The sequence below is a fragment of the Schistocerca gregaria genome, chromosome 3 (assembly GCF_023897955.1).
Source record: "Schistocerca gregaria isolate iqSchGreg1 chromosome 3, iqSchGreg1.2, whole genome shotgun sequence".
Taxonomy (NCBI): Eukaryota; Metazoa; Arthropoda; class Insecta; order Orthoptera; family Acrididae; genus Schistocerca; species Schistocerca gregaria.
The window spans coordinates 688,458,847-688,479,291 of record NC_064922.1 but is presented as its reverse complement, the minus strand read 5'-3'; the positions used below and the strand labels follow the sequence as shown (position 1 = coordinate 688,479,291).

The 20,445-nt window shown below is 42.3% G+C and overlaps 1 protein-coding gene across 3 annotated transcripts in view; it reads left to right on the top strand.

Moving 5' to 3' along the window:
- Positions 1-20,445, top strand: part of LOC126356200 (uncharacterized) — an 878,454-nt gene that overhangs the window by 668,467 nt on the left and 189,542 nt on the right. The window lies entirely within an intron of this gene.

The window sequence follows — 20,445 nt, the reverse complement described above, 5'->3', positions numbered from 1 at the left end:
TTTGGTCCATCTCTAAGGCAGCGCCATCTCGTAGTGCAGTGATGGACGAGCGCTGCGCCTTCGCTTTTCTGCTTAGCGGGGCGCGTTCAAGTGGAAAAGTTATGTACGCGCTGACTACGCGGAACTATGCACGCAACACGCATTTTACTGGTTAACTGGAAGGCGGATACAAATCTGGATGCACTATGCGACGTGAAATGCGGCAACGCGAGGTACCTAGTAGAAAACATTCGATCAAACATCACATCTCCTTCTTCTACACCTACTACACTGGATACTTCATCTGTCGAGAGAAGCGCCAGGCTGTCATCAACAGAGTTGTTGTAGCGACTTAGAGAAAATTTGGGCTGATTTGCACTTTTCCAATGTCGAGTGTCGTTGGTGCCGCCAATGATTGGTGTGCAACTGTTATAACCTTTCCTTCAACCCTTCTGTCAGATATACCAAGGTGTTTTAGGTTCCTATTGTCATTGTCTGTCAGCTGTTTATACATAAATTTATAAGAATAAATCAAAGTACGAGACGTGTTTTTTAAGTAAGTGCCATTCTGAAATTAAAAAAAGACGTGCTAAGATATCTCAAAAATTTTATTTTTGCATGAAATTTGTGAGTGCTTCGCTAAGCTGGTGGCGTGATAAGGTCGAATTTTCTACATAATTCGTGCAGTCGTAAATTTTCACAAAGAGGTAGTTGGATGTGCCATGAACAACATACTAGAAGAAAACTACACGGCTGGGGGCTGAGTGTGGGACTGGAGGTGATCTTGAAGGTCAGTTTCGTACGGTTTTGTTAAATCAGTCGAAAATTATGGCCTCGAGCTAAAACGTTCCCAGTACAAAATTTAAATACATCAAATTACCGACAAAAAAGTCCTGTTCATTTTTTTCTGTAGCTCTAATAACCTGCATATAGCGAGCGAGAGGCTATGACACTCTCACTTGTGTTTTATGAAGGAGAAATATGACATTATGGGTTGAATAAAACGGCTTCTGGATGGCCAGTTGATATAGATGCGTCGTGTCACCATGCTTCACCATGCTAGTTTCCCCGCCCCTATCCCGCCCTCCACCTGCCCCCCCAACCCCCACCACCCCACCCCCTCAAAGCTGCGCTACAGAATCTAATCTTCCAAAGTGAATTACTTTTTTTTGCGATTTTAGTTTCACTAGCGATATGAGACTTTACAGTGTAGTGACTTCCTCTCACGTCCCACAAGCTCGTTTAAGTGAGTTTCACTGCTCTCGGGTGTTAATAAGCTTTCCTGCATACCTGTTTCACTTTCGCACTAGGTACCTGCGGTTTACCAGCCCGTACTTCAGAAAGAAACCACAGACGACAATCTCGTTACAGAGTAGTCGGGAGGTCTTGTACTGTTTTGAGATCAATGCCCTGCCGTCACTGAAAATATTATGGATGGAGTATTGGCTTCGTACTTATTTGACGTGAACAGCATATGGATGCATCCATATGAACTTCCAGCATGCTGGAATAATTGCGAATCATCTACTTCTGTTAATCATTACAACGGAAAACCACCTAAAGTTACAATTATCTAAATGCGCTGTGACTGTTCGTTTGCACATTTCTGACATGTTTTTGTGAATTTTCGGAAATGCATGATTATGTTACGAAGATTTGAAAATGGGTCCCGGCCCTAAATTAGTCACGAGTGAATTAAAAAAAAAGTGTAGTTTGCAACTTTGGCTTGTTTTCGCTGTATTGGACGCATCCATGTTAAAGAGAAAGGAAAATTAGCGTTTAATGTCTCACTGTCGTGTCTCCGCGAAAAAGTCGTCATGTTACACAGCACGCCTAACCATCATCGCCAAATAAGCAGTGTTGGCAGAACAGCGTGATTCTTGTCGCTAGAAACATAAATCAAAGAGATACAGTCCCTGTTAGCGCGTGTGATGCGTGTACTTGTGGCTGCACTGTCGATCAAGACGAAAACAAACTTTGTGCTTGTGATTGCTGTGACTCAGTTGCCGATACTGTAATATGTAAGCTGAATATTACGGTTCCAGTACTCAAAATCCATCAGTAGTCAGTAAAAAACTATAATCTTAATACAGTAAATATTTACAACAGTGGTGTTATAATACTGAAACTCTCTTACGTACGCTCAACTACGACGTGCAGTGTGATCGAACACTTGAAATATTCCTCGCAGTCAAAATTGTATACCGTAAATTGACATGAAAAAAATTCTTAAACTCTTTGTGAATATTTCGTGATTAATACTTAGGGACTGCATCGGATTTCCCCTGCCTGGGTAATAGACGACACATCAACGTTTCCAGACACAAAAACAAGAAATTAAAATTTAGTGTGCTTGCACCACGTAGATTAATGCGTGTTTACAACCTCATCAATAACCAGAGAGAGCAGATACATCACTTTCATTTAAAGAAAGAAAAAAAACCTATTCCAGATTAAACCTCCAACATTTTAACCCATAGAATTATTGAGTAATTTAACGTTATCAGTACATTTTTTTCTGTCCACTTACGGTGTTCTTTCAATGTCCGTCAGAGGGCGGATACAAAACAAAGGTGTATGGCGCTATGTATGCCGCTACAGACGTCAGATGAAGCCTGTCCGCCACCTTGGGGAGTTTTAGAAGACTGTTTGTCCTTTAAAGCCCTGTGTTAAACTTACCCTTTTAGCGTTAGTACGTTGAATTGAGAGCTAGTTCTGAGTATGTACATTGAAACAATATAGTTTCGTGGATGAATACACATCATCAGACAGTTGGAAAAATTAGTTTTTTAACGCGTCGTCGAGCGTGGTATACATCTCGACAAAACAGCACAACTTTTCACTTCTAATTTAAGAGAGATCGAACAGGAGGGTTGCAATACGAATACTTGACCAAGTTTCACCAATACGACGGAAGAAGGTCTCACTTTTTCGTCGTAAGGCTGTCGTCCTTGGGTCATACTTAAGGTTTCAGTACATCCATTTTTCGGAACCATTCTTTTCAATGCTTATCCCATTAGCAGTAGATTGCTCCGTGACGAGTTTCAAATTTCCCCTTGTAAGTCATAATGTTTTCTGTCTCAGGTGCTGCTCCCTGCTGACACCATCCATAGTCAATTTTGCCTTCGTTTGTTTCATAACACTACTCACAGAGCGGGCTCCTATCGGATGGCGAAAGCTTCTCACGGCACTCCGCGCCTAACGTAGTTACGTTCAAGTAATATAAGAGAAAAATGTTGACATCTCATCCTGTTACTCTTATGTAAGCTAATTTGATTCAGTTTCCACTTAAGTACCTTATTTCTGGTGTTCCAACACGTCCATTCGTAGCTCGTTCTCATTCGTGACTAGTTACAGTCGAGGAAAGAAAGAAAAGTTACAATGCGTCTACTTACAAAAGTTGTTACATCATGTTAGGACAAACTGTACCCTGACACCGTCGACTACGAGCTTAAAGATGGGTACACGCTCGGGATCGGGAAGCAAGAGAAGGATATCAGCCGTGCCGTTTCAAGGGGCCCATCTCGGATTTTTACTTAAGCGAGTCACAGAAATCAGGGGAAATTCTACATCACGATGAGCGTCCTGTCATATAGGAGCTCAGTGTGTTGCCAGTGCGCTGCCTCGCTCGGTCACAGCTACCTTAAAATCAGCATCCCCGCTTTAACTGATGTAGTTTAGAGAAAATAAGGACAGCCTGGATGAGTGGTAGGAAATTTAACCAAACCTCGTCCGTCCCCAGGGCGAAATCGATGTGTGGCGCCCCAGCGGCTAAGGCACTTGACTCACTTTGCTCACTTCCTAGTTTTTGGTCCACCGTGAGATGAACTCCAGCAGAGCTTCTACGAATGAGACCACTGCCAATTGTCTGCCCCACCCTTGTCCATTGGTGACTCGCCTCCGGTGACCTCGTCGTCCACGTGTAGTTAAAAACCAGCCATCCTTCATTCACTCCGAATGCGGATCTAGATTTAAAGGGGATTTCTTTTGAAAGAGCGGACTGCTGAGAAAAGTCACTTTTATTATATTTACGTGAAACAGCAACATGCCGCTCACAGTTTGATTCACAATTACGTGTTTCGCTAGTCAGGCTCGAGCATCATCGAATAATCATTGCCCAGGTGACAGGCTCTAATTACCGATCGGTACTGCAAACGCCAACTAGTGTGAGTGTGAACTGTAATTACAGATCCAATTTACACTACTTCCTGTGCGACTGTGGTACTGCGCGTATTTTCTGCTGCTATAGTGTTGCAATTCGGGCAGTGATTATCTGACGTTGCTCGAGTCTGGCGACCGAAACCGGTAATTGTGAATCAAAATGTCAGCAACAAGTGGCTGTTGTAGATGAATATTAGGGACGTACCATGATTTATAACTGGTACCACTAATTAACTACCGCCTGACGACTTGTTTATATTTATAGCTATACAAAGTCCTTCCTCAGGAATCAGTCTATCAGTGGAAACCGCTTCAAAATTTCTATAGTAGTTCTCAAGATAAGCTATCATACACAGACCGAAAAACGCGGTGAGGGACGTTAGTGTATAATATGTATAAATTCTGGCCATACTTCATTGCCCCCTGGAGTTGAAGTGCCTGTTTCTTTACTGCGTTTCCCGTCGGACACCGCCTCCTCTCTAGCTGACATCGCCTCTTCTCTAGTTGGCCAGATTGTAGCTCCCACCATTGGCAACAGATATCACTCTAAACGCAAGTTAAATATGGAACTGATAACAATAATTATTTTATACATTCATCATTACTGTAAAGGCCGGTCGGAGTGGCCGAGCGGTTCTAGGACCTTTAGTCTGGAACCGCGCGACCGTTACGGTCTCAAGTTCGAATCCTACCTCGGGCATGGATGTGTGTGATGTCCTTAGGTTAGTTCTAGGGGACTGATGACTTCAGATGTTAAGTCCCATAGTGCTCAGAGCCATTTGAACCATTACTGTAAAGAGTAAATTATATACACAAACCTCCTCGTCAGTCAGTCAGTCGATTTGTGAAGACCATATCAAAATCCGCACAAAAGTTCCTGGGATCAGCCACAGCATACAGGCAGAAAAACTGGTGAGGCAGGGGAGGCGGGGCGTGGCAGAACACTTTTTTCTCGGTCAATTTCGGTTGAAAAATGCGGTATTTGCTGTTGGTGGAATATTCCTGTTACAGGTGCTAAAGTTAATGAAGTTCCGATTGGTGGAGATGCTATACGCAGCCTTCAAAGAGGTGTCTGTAACGGAGATGCTTTCCAAGCAGGGAGCTGTCATTGAGTTCCTTTTGGCTGAAAACCAGAGCATCGCAGATATTCATAGGCGCTTGCGAAATGTCTGCGGAGACCTGGCAGTGAACAAAAGCATCGTTAGTCCTTGGGAGAGCCCTGCGACATCGTCGCAACAGTGTCGCGCAAACCTGTCAGATTTGCTTGCCGAGCCGGACGCTGTGGCCGAGCGTTTCTAGGCCCTTCAGTCTGGAACCGCGCTGCTACTACCGTCGCAGGTTCGAATCCTGCCTCGGACATGGATGTGTGTGCTGTCCTTGGGATAGTTAGGTTTAAGTAGTTCTAAATCTAGGGGACTGATGACCTCAGATGTTAAGTCCCATAGTGGTCCAAAATGGTTCAAATGGCTCTGAGCACTATGGGACTCAACTTCATCAGTCCCCTAGAACTTAGAACTACTTAAACCTAAGTAACCTAAGGACATCACACACATCCATACCCGAGGCAGGATTCGAACCTGCGACCGTAGCGGTCTTGCGGTTCCAGACTGTAGCGCCTAGAACCGAAGGCCACTCCGGCCGGCTTAAGTTCCATAGTGGTTAGAGCCATTCGTTCATTCTGCGTGCCGGCCGGCCGCACATTACTGTGACACCTACAGTGTTGGAACGTGCGGACACTCTCATTCGACTTGATGTACAGGTCAAAATCAGGCAACTCGCTGCTCAACTGGACGTCTCTGCTGGTAGTGCTGCCAAACTCGTCCGCCATTTGGGGTACTAACAGCGTGTCCCCAGTGGGTTCCTCGCCTCCTAACGGAACGTAAAAAGCAAGTACTATCTGTGCGAAGATGCTTGCCCTTTACGAGGCTGGTCGTGACAAATTTTTGTCGAACATCGTCATAGGCGTTGAAACTGACGTTCATTACTGTGAACCGAAAACAAAACTGCAATCCATGTATTGTAGCTACGCCACCTCTCCTCCGAAGAAAATGTTCAAAGCCGGACCATGAGCCGATAAAGTCATGGCGACGGTCTTCCGGAAATCTGCAGGGGTTTTTCTGTTTGACGTCCTCCCTCTGTGGTGCAATGGTCAAGTCTGAAGTGTACTAAGCTACCCTTACCAAATCGAAAAAATTACTTCAGCGTATTCGTTGCCACAAAACTTCAAAGTTCTCCATCTCCATGACAATGCAACGCCTCACACAAATCTGTGCACTCGAAAGGAGCTCACAAAACTTCAGTGGACTTCTCTTCCTCATCCACCGTACATTCCGGATCGGGCACCTTCCGACTTCCGCTGTTTGTCCCTACGAAGGATTCATTCCGCGGGAGGCGATATGTGGATGACTGGAGGTTATTGATGATGCAAGACGTTCGCTCCGACGTAGACCAGTGTAGCAGTATCACGCGGACACACAGGCACTCTCAGTGCCGTGACATAAGGCCGTCTCATTGAGCGGAGATTATGTTGAAAAATTGGGTTTTGCAGCCGCTTCATTACTTATGCAACGTCCTTCGTATGTACAAGTAACTGAAGCGGCTGGTTATAGTCACTCCTTGTTTCAATTGATTTTCACAAGACTCAGGGTTAAGCTTAACGTAAAATGTTCTCACATACATGTTTCTTCTTTACTTCTTGTTTAATGTCAAGGATACTCTGAGTCCCTGAGAAACAGTCTAGGCATAAATGTTTATGCGTAAATTTTCATTATCCAAACGGTCTGTTAGCCTGGAATCAAGTTAAGTGTACCTCAAGTAAGGGACCTAATTTCTTATTATGGAAAAAATGCCCCATGTAGACATCTAGAAACAGAAAGACAATTTAAAAAACCATTTATTTCGCACAGGAGTTACGTAATCCAAGTAGGTATGCGAACTTCCGTGGCCATTGTGGCTGAAGGTAAAGTCTAGTTTGTGAGTCTGCATCACGTTCCACTTTATTTTATTTCAACTGCCAGCGATCCACCTCTGACGCACGACAACGACATTTTCATAAAATATATTCCGCATCTTTCGCTACCTACCCAATGGCGACGGCCCACCAGTAGCGGCTGGAAAAATTTACGCAGTAACCCCACATCCTCCGAACAAGCATGACAGAACCCTTTTTTGTAAGTAACCACGAATGTGGTCTTTGAGTGTGTTCAGGTAATCTCGAACAACATAAGATCCTAAAGACGATCCGAGCATAAGTGCCGCAACGTCTCTTGTGTAAAAAGAATTTGAAGACAAAGATGAAACGGCATAATACAAATAAAACAATGTCTACATTAGTCACTTATTTATTTTGCCACTATGCGTTTCGATGGTTCTCACCTTCATCTTCAGTAGGAGAATTGTTTAGTTATATAGATGGTCTTAATGAAGACCACAGACGCCTTTTTCACAGCAGCAAACAAAGGGCAATGTAGGTCATGTTCGGTCTTTTGCTGACGATAAAAATGATTTTCTAGAAAAGGCACTTTCAAAGTTAAAAAACTTGAATTTGTAACAGTGAATTTTACTTAGAGGGGCAGTGGAGTCGTAGGAAGTTTGCAAGCTGCTACTTGTATGTTCTCTCCACCGTGTATTATGTTTGTACTGTCACTTCAGAAATGTATATTTTACAGATATGCTTGTTTACATAGCATACAACGCTAGTTGAAAGCTGGAGTTTGGTTTTTCGTTTCTCTACATCAATTCAGTTATCGTATTAAGAGGCTATACATATAAATATGTTTTCCTTTTATTTTAAAAGGATAGATGGTCTGCAATGGAATATGGAGATATGCACAATTCAGATATTATATTACGTGGTTAGAGACATATTATGTCCTTTCTCCAGTCTCTAAACGAAGAAACAGAAATCTGTATCCACAGAAAGAAAGTTCAACGACAATGACGAAACCTGCTTAAGCATCTTTATCAAAACCTTTGCAAAGTACTTAAAGAGTGTAACGTCCCCTTACAAAAACTTATGAATGACTGTGATGGTAAACCTCTTAACGTTATTTGATTTTGAAACAGCTGAGCAAAACTGAACGTGCTCAGACATTTCTCTCTTTACTTATTCTGATCATCAATAAACTGACACACAATATTTTTAGCGCAACGCAATCTGACTTTCAATAATCCCTACAAAAGAATGGCCCTGACTAACAATAGCCGGCCGCGGTGGTCTCGTGGTTCTAGGCGCGCAGTCCGGAACCGTGCGACTGCTACGGTCGCAGGTTCGAATCCTGCCTCGGGCATGGGTGTGTGTGATGTCCTTAGGTTAGTTAGGTTTAAGTAGTTCTAAGTTCTAGGGGACTAATGACCACAGCAGTTGAGTCCCATAGTGCTCAGAGCCATTTGAACCATTTTTGAACTAACAATAACCTACACCTTTCAATTACCTCACAAAAATCTTCGTTACTCGAACTACTGCAATAAACCTAGCGCCAATACTGTCACTTAAATAAAAGATTCTATCTACGGAAGGCACTAACTACTGATATGCATAGCCAGCAAAAGAAAAATTTTGATAGAGAACAAACAATGTATTTACCTTAATAGTGTTCAAAAGTAATATATATGACCTCCATCTTTACAAATTTCCTTTTTCTGACGGACACACGTCCAGAGCGCCCGCTCTCAAAATTCTGCCATCTCTCTCCCCAGATCCACTACTGCTGGCGGCTCACGTCCAACTGCGCAACGCTACCCGCTGTTCACATCCAATTGCCCAATACTACAATAGCGAATATTCCAACAGTGCCAACCAGCCACAGATTGCACACAGCAGTCAGTGATTTTCATACAGAGCGCTACGTGGTGTTACCAACATAAAAACCTAAACAGTCCACTTACAAGAGTTCTCATAACTTAAAATTTCAATGCACACCAATTATTTAACCAGTACCATTCCCTTCCCAATAAGTTCAGCCTAGTATATATATAGAGACAAAATATCCATGAAATGGCCTACAACATAGAAGATTTTACCTCCTAAGCAATACGTGTTCTTTAGTCACAACACGAACAGCAGATCTGCAGATGGTGTTAGATATTTGAACGCTCTTTTCAGAAGTGGGACACTGTCCTCCAGTGACCGTTCGATCTCTGCCAGCGGCGTCACTAACCGCAGCTCATTTGTGGCTGGCGCGGCAACAGCTAAAAAGTACGGCGGACACTAATGACACGGCATCGAGAGGCTGCGACACGGGGTGGAGGGAGCAGGTGTCACAGGTGGGGAGAAAGCGCAGTCGCATTGCACGTGTAGTGGCTCTGGACAAAAACGAATAACCGGCGTCAATTCAGGGCGGTCTGGACGGAACGAAGGAACGGCCGGATGATGCAGATTGGAAATGAAAAGTGCCCCGACAGGACCGTCCGGGCGAGCGGAGAAAGGCGCGGCGCAGCGCAGAGCCGAGCGCCGTGTTTTTGAGCGTCGCGTCGTTCCCTTCCCACCTTCACCTCCGCGTCCACTTTCTCCCTCGCTTCTCCTCGCCTCGCCTCTCGACTGCCACCAGTCAGCCCCTCAGCACGAAGCCCAGTGGCCGGACGGTACGCGCGGACGGACAGTTTGGCCCTGTATCGGTGCTGGACATGAGAAGCGGTGCCTCAGTGAATGCGCAGTCGAGCGTATCGGTTCGCGAGATGAGTGCAGTGCGTCTAGAGTGAGTGATGTTAACCTCCACGGGCAGCCACCCTGGCGACTCCGATGCGGCACTGCGGGAGCTCCTCTGATCGCAGCGGGCCCACAGTCCTGGTAAGGTGGTTGTCCGGCGAAGCACAGCCTCTTCCGAAACAGTGTGGGCCCCAGAATCCGAACCCGGAACCTTCGCCTTTCTACTCACTCCAACCACTTGAAACGCATAGTTTCCGGCAGGGGCACACAGTTTTAATCTGGCAGAATGTTTCAGACGAGCGCTCACTTCGCTGCAGAATGAACATCCATTCTGGAAAGATACTCCTTCTCTTGCGCGTTTTGGCTAAGAAAGGTGTACGTGCTTTCTCTCTTCAGGATATTACAAAACAAACCATACATGAATTAGGAGCTTGTACTCGCTTGTGTTAACTGTGGGAGACTCACGAGCACAATGCAGAGTGCCTATGCAAGGTTATTTTGAGCAAGTGCTACCGCACATCTCGTAAAGAGGACGATGTAAATTTTTCAGGCTTCGTTATTTTTATTTTCTTTTACATTCAAATTTTTATTTTATTTTTTATTTTTTGACGTTCCTGGTGATCGTATATTTTTTCCTGTAACTGTCAGATAATTTGAAACAACTCTACGAAGTTTTGCTTGGCTATTGGTTCAAATTACCAGAGGACGTAGCGAATAGTCGATTGATCAATCTGTAATTTCTTGGGTAAATGGTTCAAGTGGCTCTGAGCAATATGCGATCTAACTTATGAGGTCATCAGTCGCCTAGAACTTGAACTAATTAAACCTAACTAACCTAAGGACATCGCACACATCCATGTCCGAGACAGGATTCGAACCTGCGACCGTAGCGGTCGCTCGGTTCCAGACTGTAGCGCCTAGAACCGCACGGCCACTCCGGCCGGCTGTAATTTCTTGGATCATTTACGTAGGTATCTTAACAGATTAGACAAGATGCCATTACCAATTGTGGAATTTGGAGATACTGCTCGAATGTACGATCACTGGTTTCAGTGAAAGCTGTGGACAGCCGTGTGCGTTTGAAAGCTCCAAGCGTGTCCTGATTGGTATTGGCAACCGTGGCCGTTCGTACGACGAAGTCCTCTTCGCATAAGTTGTCTGTCTAAAAACATTTTTCTTTATATGCCAACAAAGGAAGATAGCTAGACACGTGAGGACAGGCGCTCTTGGTCGTCAGTTGCTGTCAATACGACACGTCATACCGTTGTTAGAGATGGGTGGCACGGGTGAGATCTTCAGCAGGAATGCACAATAGCTGCGTCCGTTGAGGTGATAAGAAAAACTTGGTGGGTCATTTAACGTTCTGGAAAAGAGGTGACGTTGTTCTCTTAAAGCATGCATCAGTTCTGCTGCCATTACAATTATCGAAGAGGTTCGTAAGAAAACTATCAGAGAGGTTAGAGTGCCAACCAAGGCATGTAGATAGCAAATTTTTCCTTGTGAGTTTCGCGAGGCGAACACGACATAAAATCGCTATCATTGTAATGCCTCCAAATTTTTATGTTAAAACTCAAAGCTTTTTAGATTAAAAAAACTTTGTTAACATTCTATATCTTTGTTCTTTATCTCTGCATATTTATTTCTCAACATAGTCACTTTGATGACGAACACATACTTCCCAGCGAGAGTCCAGTTTGTCGATAAATCACTGTACAATCTTGGAGTTTTTTGAGGGAACCACAACCTAATCCCTGCTTGCACCACTTCATCACTATCAAAGCGAACTTCTCTAAGGTGTTTTTTAAGTTTTGGAAACAAATGAAAATAGGATGGCGCCAAGCAGGGACTGTATGGAAGATGAATGATGGCAGTGAACCCAAGGCGTCGGACTGTTGTAGGTGCCAAAACGCTGATGTGTGGCCTGGTTCAAAAATGGTTCAAACTAAGGATATCACACACATCCATGCCCGAGCCAGGATTCGAACCTGAGGTCGTACCGGTCGCGCGGATCCAAACTGTAGCGCCTAGAACCGCTCGGCCACCCCGGTCGAGTGTATGGTCTGGCATTGTCATTCTGAAGTAGAGAGTGTTCTGTATAAGGACACGCCCTTCGAATTTGAAACTCGACTACTATACGCTGTTTCTCGCTGACCGACACAGTTACGCTGGACACCGCCATGTTGCGCGCTACAAATCGGAGACCTCTACCGTAAGAGAGTTGCAGATATGTAGACATGAAGAGGAAAGATGTAGAAAAGCTTTCACATAAAAAATTCTGAGGCATTACCTATCAGCACGCCATTGTACACTGCGCTCTGCACTGTGCAATGACTTTCCAAGTATAGAGATAGATTACGATTGGCAAATTTATAGCGAACGGTTTTGTAACACCAGTGTATGTGAAGAATGACATAAGGAGCACTGATGACATAAACCTTTACTCAACCGATCGTCATTAGGCAAGATAAAATTATTTACATCCGCCTTCATGGTGACGTGAAAAAGATGAAAAACAGGCCGACAACAGTGAAATGCAGAATAGATTCTACAAAGGAATGTGAAACACCTCTATAAACAGGCTGCCAAGGTTATTTAACTGTTGACTCCATTAATACGTTTACTATTGACGTCGGTGATGGAGGGTGTTGTTTTAAAGATTTACATCACCACAATTCCTCATTATGCGACTTTTGCTACACTGGCCCCTCCGAGTTTAAAAATACACTTAATTAGCACCTAGTATAGTCCAGACAATAATTCCATTCTCGCCAAGTAGTTCTACTCTTTTCATTGGCTGCTCATCGCCTTCTCATTCCGGGGGCATTGATGGAAGTGGACAGACGTAAATTTGCATTGACGTTTACACGAGGAACGCTGCGATTGGGCTAGCCTTGCGCAAAAGAAATTCTCTGCTGTTGGTGTGGGCCCAATCCACTGAAATGACAGATGTCTCTTTATATGCTCCTGCAGGCTCACATGCAGACATTCTGAAGCCCTGTTTTGTTGTACGATGGATCTCTGTTACAGCTAGAACGGCGTGAGTTATCGTATTAATCAGTGCTCTTACGTGTACAGGTTCTGTACATACGTCCTATGATTCTTCTCGTGGCATAGAAAAATTAACCAGATACAAGCCTTTTAGAAACGCCAAATCCCTTCTTCACTATGGGACTATCGTTTTCGATTTTAGAGACAAAGTGGGCGTTTCCAGATTCCTAGATCACTGTCGCGGCTCTTGACTTTTCCTGATAAACAGAAGGGCGCTTCGTAATTCATAACGATTCATTCCCCGTAAATCCACAAATCCACACCATTTTTACTAATGAACGTAAATATCCCACAAGACGCATCCTTTTTTTACCGTGTCAGTGGTTTCAGTTTCTGATCGACTTTCCATACTGCGTGATCAGCTGCAACCGCTCTCTTAAAATATTTCTCACTATTACGGTCGACAACTAAAATTCGCCGGCCGCTGTGGACGAGCGGTTCTAGGCGCTTACGTCCAGAACCGCATGACCGCTACGGTCGCAGGTTCGAATCCTGCCTTGGGCATGGATGTGTGTTATGTCCTTAGGTTAGTTAGGTTTAAGTAGTTCTAAGATCTAGGGGACTAATGACCTCAGATATTCAGTCCCATAGTGCTCAGAGCCATTTGAACCAACTAAAATCCATTGGTAGCTCCTCGCACTAATTTCTGGGGCCGCCGTTGGAAACAATAACCTATTTTGTCGCCCTTTTCCTTTATGAAAACTTTAACGTTTGTTATAAACTTAACTTTCGACGGACGTCGCAATACAGGCAGAACTTCCAAACAATCGTCTGTTTATACAAAGTCTTTTCGAGAAGGCCACTCTTTGGCTCGTCAATCGTGAGTCTCATGGTCGAAATATCATTTGCAGACAAGTGTTGACAACTGTGTCACTTTTCTCGTAGTGCAAAGTTTCGAGTACATATTTAGGAGCAATACAGTCATTTTCAGTACAGAAGTTGCTAACCTGCAATTATTCCAACATGCTGGAAGTTCTTATATAGTTATTTTCCTTAATCATAAAAGACGATCAGAGCAAACCAACATGTTCCTAAAAGAGAATGAATATCAGAAAATTTAAATGATATCGTGGGTGGTTTTCCTACAGTGTCAATGACGACTGCTTGGACCTTCCGTCGTTCATTTCTCCATGTGCAACAACTTTCCTTCACTTATTTTGCTCAGGACTTCAAAAATTATATGTTACTATATTGACTGATACAGCAAGGGCTACAAGTCAGATAAAATCGAAGCAGCATGCGACGGGTCAGGCTCTTATCGCGCAGTTTCCTTTCCCTGAAAGAAAATCCACCTACCTCGTTTCTTAGGTAGTTGCTGCACTCGCCTCTCCTGATAGCAGCTACTGGAAAAATTGCAGAAAAGCAGTGTTGAAGAAACTGCAATTTAATAGCCGCTCACCGGAGGCCGCGATACATGTTTGCTGAAATACAATCTATGAGCAATCTTCCTAAATAAATTGAGTTATTGGAATGGTAGTAATTGTTTACTCAAACGAGAACGCGAAGTTGGTAATTCTATTTAAGCTCTTTATTGTCTTTAAGCCTGATCATCAGCCCGCTAATCTACGTTTGAAGAAAGTTCAGTTCACAATTCTATCCACACTCAAACCCCGCCAGAATTAGCTTTCAAAGTTACGGAATTTACTTAACTGCAACACAGACGATTTTCTAACATACACGTTTGCAGTCGATGTTCAATAATAGTTCGTTTTTTAACGTTAATGCTCGCCATAAGCACTTAGTAAAAGTTTACGAAGTACCGCCACGCTTTTAATTATTAAAGTTACTCGCGTCTTTCGCGGAACGAAAAGTCACAACTCGCTCAAACTCACACTACGCGTTACTGGACTCTTCCAGTCTCAAATCGCACAGTACCGAACCGATGAAGCCGTTTTATGACTTCATTTTACACATTATTCGCGAGGACACATCAAGCATGTCTCTTCTCGATCACAGTTCCTTCGCGACTCCTCCTCCACTCGCGACTCACTCTCCTAGTCTGCTAACCGTCCTCGCATCTCATTGGCTCACACATCACACAGCCAATCAGAATTAACTCTTTGGGTGCGCCTCGCGCCAAAATCTAGCACGCACCAGTCATGACTTCTGAATCATTTACGTCATGATTTCTTGTTACACAAAATTTACTGTATAATTTAACAAACCGAAAGGAAAACTAGACTTTACTTTATTTCCAGAAATTATTTAAATACTCGCGAACGTTCTGGCTGCTTGTACAATACCATACACTCTTGGACATCCGACATTCACTAAGATGGGGAACCACTGGCGACTCTGTTCCCACGGTTACATCGTCTGAACACTTGCGAGTTCCAACCTAGATTTTATACACTTGCAAAGAATGGCGAATGTCCCTCTTTCATTCACTCAGGCACACTCATTCACTCTCACCTACTCATATAAAATAACTGTTCACAAAAATTCAAAACACTTATGGTTTTAACAAAGTTATAGGTGAATTTCTAAAAGTAAAATTCTCAAAATAAATACAAAAGCACGGAAGGTGATTTTGTTTCATAGTTGGATGGTCACTGAAGGTGATCTATACATAATGGTATTTATTTAGACTCGAAAATTGTAGAAATTTGCGTTTTCTGTAAGATTTTTCTAATTTCCAAAATATGCAGGTTTCAAAGCTCAAATTTGGATGACTTATTTTTATTCATAACAGAAACTAGTATATTAACTTTTAATTTCCTCAGGTTCCTCAGTTAGAAGTTATTAAAGATGAAAGTTCCACGTTATACACGCGGCTAGTTAGCGCACAGGTCTTACATTCTCACGGTATAGACATGCCATATGGTCGTGACGTCAGACGAACGGACACCGGTAATCTGCCCGCTACAGCACATATGCTAATCTGATGGCTACTTTACAGTCTGTCTACATTTCACAGTAAATATTTGATAGAAAACTGTGCGCTCGCACTAGTTGCGACGCCACACACCTCCTGAGGAAACTAAATTTTTTCATTCATGACAAACTTTTAGTTTTCTAAAAAAATTTCTATTAAAGATTTACTCAAACAGCTATTTAACATTTATAGTTCCTGTACATCAATCATCCACTTATACCTAGGGCTGACGACCTACAAAACATCTTATATCTAAACATGCACTTTTATCATCATTCAAAAAAATTTTTCAGATTACAAAATTCTATTTACAAATTCCTGAAAGAGAAAACAAACCTAAATACTATCTTGATGTACGTCACACGCACACTAACACTACTATCGCTATGGTGAGCGTCACTTTTTTACCACTTACACTTAAGATTTTGATAGCACTCGTAGTTCGACCGGGTCCTGCTTGGGAGGTCCATTTCAAGTCTCGTGCTACCACCTCTGTTTACTTCGGCGCACCTGAAACATCAGCTGGCCTCAGTTCCCTTTCTAACTGCTACGTCTTAACCTACAGCAGCGATAAATGGCGCTATCTGCTTGACTCTAAAGTCTCATATTTTTGATAAAATTTACTTTACAGTATGTACAATTTTCAATTTTTTTTTTTTTTTAAAGTGAAAAGTGAATTGACTTTCCTAATGCAGTACCGAAGTGGCACATTTACTCTTTAATTACTTCTTCATCTCATAATCAAACAAGTTATGGTTACATAAGAAATACTAAGAAAAACAATTCCTACAAATAGTTCACAAATACATAATAAATCTCCGCCAGCACTGGTGACTCTCCAGTTCCTGTACAATACACAACAATATAAAATATACACAAAATTATCAATATTACAATTCTGTCTCCAGGCAATCTCCTGTAGTCCTGTATCATAAATTAAACACTGAAAAATACATATTTACTTATTCATTTATCAACACTACAATCCTTATACTAATCTCTACGACAAACTTGGGGAGCTTTGTGTGTCTCTGGTCAAAAATGGAATCGATGTCATGGGTACTTTCCTCATCTCACATATCTGGAGTTACTTCAATTTCTTGTCAACATCAGGTTTTCTCTAGTCACATTCGGGTTTAATTTACAACTCTCATACTCATACTTCACACACTCAGGTTAGTATTTGTTAAAGCGTTTCCTACTAATCTGCGAAACCTCGTTACCCATACTTTCTAACATACATCCACCTCCTGAGTTACCAACGTCGCCTCAGCTCTGTTTACATTCGTAGCCTCACTTCCTTTTGTTTACAAACATCTCCTCTGTTTACCAACAAACGCCACCTCTGGTTACCAACATTAAGCTTTTTATTTACTCACCTTCGTAGCCTCACTTTTTCCTAATATCGAGCTAGCCAAACACTATGCTCATTCTTTCTCCTTTTCTCACATATTTCTCTTCATTTGACAGTCAGTCCTGCTGCACTGTCCCTTTAACTTAACTTCCTTTACCCCTTTGACAGTCAACCTTGTTGCACTGTACCTTTACTCATTTTACACTAAATCACCTCCTGAGGCTCTGACTTCATTGAACAGACAGTTTTGCTGTACTGCTCCATTTCCTTTCCTAAACATTAGCTTAATGCTACGTCTTAACATATCGTTCTGTTACTTAACAAACAGCTTCAATGTTCGTCACCATATTTTCTGAGGCTCTTACATTTCTTAGTTATTTTACCTTTCTAAGGGCATTACTCACACCTTAGGCCAAACATTTACTTTACTGAGACTTATTACTTATCTGAGGTATCTTAATCCTTTTTGATTTTCTCTTACACTCATTCCTTACGCTTAACCTATACTGCACTGAGGTTCTTTCCTACTCATTACTTAAACACTTTATCACTTAAAAACTACGATAGAGAAGAAGGAAAGACGATAGAATTTTAGTTCTGAATGAAAGAAGAGGTAGGTTGACAATACGGAAAAGAAAGTGGAAGAAATATTGTCAAACGACTCGAGACCTAGTGCTCGTCACGCACTTAGCTCTGCAAAGAGTGCAAAGCTCTCTGAGGTATCTACTCACTCCAGGCCACGTCTCTCTTTTGAACATATCTTTTCAAATCCACAATGTTCCTAAGCCCTAACACCTTATGTGATTTCACAAACTCCAGTCTATAAGCATTTGGGTGAGGCTTCTCTACGATTCTAAATGGGCCCACGTACTCATCGGTAAACTTCTTTGTTCCTGACGTAAGTTTCTTAGATCTTTCCCTAGTTTTCACTAGCACTAGATCCCCTACCTGAAAACTAGTGGGATCAGCTCTTGCGTCATGCCTTCTCTTTCTTTCCAGGGCCTTCTTTCTTATATTAATACGTGCCAGTCTCTCCTTCTCTTCGATGGCTATGTCTGTGAGATTTGGAAACTCGACCAGGTCGAATAAAATATTATTCGGCCTAATGTCACACATTAGCTCTACTGGTGCATATCCTGTGGCTTCATGCTTCAGATGGTTTATTACTTCTTCGAAGTATTCAATATAATTGGCCCAAGCGGAGTGTTTTTTATGACAATATGTTCTACACAATCTGTTTAACTCCTTCATAATTCGCTCACACATGTTCCCTTGAGGAAAGTACGCAGAGATTTTTATGTGATCGATACCTCTCTGTTGTAAACATTCACTAAATTTCTTAGAGATAAACTGGGGCCCATTGTCTGACAATACTGCCTTTGGCACTCCTATCTTCCCAAAATAGTCCTTCTCCAACTTATTCACTAATACTTTAGAGTTGGCTTTCTTAATTGGGTAAAATTTTACGTACTTAGTAAACCCATCCACCATCACAAACACATATTCACATCCCCCTCTAGACACTGGTAGTGGACCAAATAAATCTACAGCTACTAAATCCAGCCGATTTTGTGGTTCTACTGAATACATCTGTCCTTGGATAGTTCTATTGTTGGCCCTAACTTTCTGGCAACGATCACAGGATTCTAATCGCTGTTGCACCCTTCTCCACATATTATCAAAAATTACCACTTCACTTAACTTATCTATACATTTACGAGCGCCATAATGCCCATACTTACAATGTACGTAGTCTATAAGTGCATCTACATGTTGCTCCGGAAAACATATTTTCCAATTCTCCTCACTGTCTTTCCTGCGCCTAAATAAGACATCTTTATGCACTTTATAGTAGACCAGTAATTTTGGGTAGTCTGGATGACCTAATCTACTCTTTACTAATTTAATGTTGTCATCCTGGTTCTGTTCCCTCCGTAGGTTCTTACAAATGCGCTTAATTAAGCCATCGTCCTGGAGCTGCATGATGGCCAACATTACTTCATTATTATCGGTATTTCTTAAAGATTTCCCTTCTTGTCCTGTATCTTTCACACTTCTTGATAAGGCGTCCGCCACGATGTTCTCGGAACCCTTAATGTATATCATCTTATAATTAAATTGCTGTAAATACAGGGACCACCTTCTTAATCTAGCATGTTTTAGCTGACATGAGTCTAAATATGTAAGGGCACTATGGTCTGTGTAGATCCAAATTTCATGTCCTAAAAGGTACTTTTCAAATTTTTGCAGGCCGAAAATAACAGCTAATGCTTCAAGTTCAGATATACTATAATTTTTCTCGGATTGTTGCAATGACCTGCTCGCAAAGGCTATGGTCTTGTGGACTTCCTCTTCTCCTTCTTTTTCCAACTGAAATAGTTCAACTCCTAACCCGTAACCACAAGCATCAGATCCCAGACAAAATGGTTTCGAAAAATCGGGATGGTTCAAAATCTTACTATTAATAAGAGCTTCTTTCAATTCTTCAAACGCCTTCTGACACTCAGAAGTCCATTTATAAACTACATTTTTCTTTAAGAGTTCTCGCAGGCACGGTGCATTGAATAATTGTCCAGACACAAATTTTCTATAAAACCCAAACAAACCAAACATCCCCTTTAATGCTTTACGTGTTGTAGGTGCAGCATAATCCCTTATTGCTCTAATCTTTTCTGGATCCGGCATGATACCATCGCCACTCACTATGTGCCCCAAGAATTTAATTTCTTTCTTCACAAATTCAGTTTTGTCTAGCTTCAATTTCATACCCCCCAATTTTATGGCCCTCAATACTTCATCCAATAACATACAGTGTTCCTCCCACGTTGGTGTCGATATCAAAACGTCGTCTACATACACTGTAATTCTTCTTAGTAGATGGTCCCCTAATACCTGCGACATAGCTCTTACAAAGGCACATACACTTATATTTAAACCAAACGGCACCACCTTATACTGATAACATCTACCTTCGAATAAGAATGCCGTGTACTTTCTTGATTCCTTTGCTAACGGTAGGTTCCAATATCCACAGGTCACATCCATGGATGTAAAGAACTTAGCACCTTTAAACTTTTGTAGCAGTTCTTCAATATTCTCCGGACGGTCACTCTCAGGTAGTACTATTTTGTTTAATGCTCGAGCATCCAACACTAGTCTAATTGAACCATCCTTCTTAGGAACTATGACTAGCGGGTTATTGTACACACTAACAGCCCTTTCAATAATTCCCCACTCTAACATATTTTGAATTAAGTCACGTACTGCCTCCTTATGTACTTCTGGGATTGCAAATGGTTTTTTGAAGAAATGAGCGTCTTTCTGCACTGTCAAAAAACACTCATAATCCTTTACTAGCCCTGGTTGATCTGAGAAAACCTC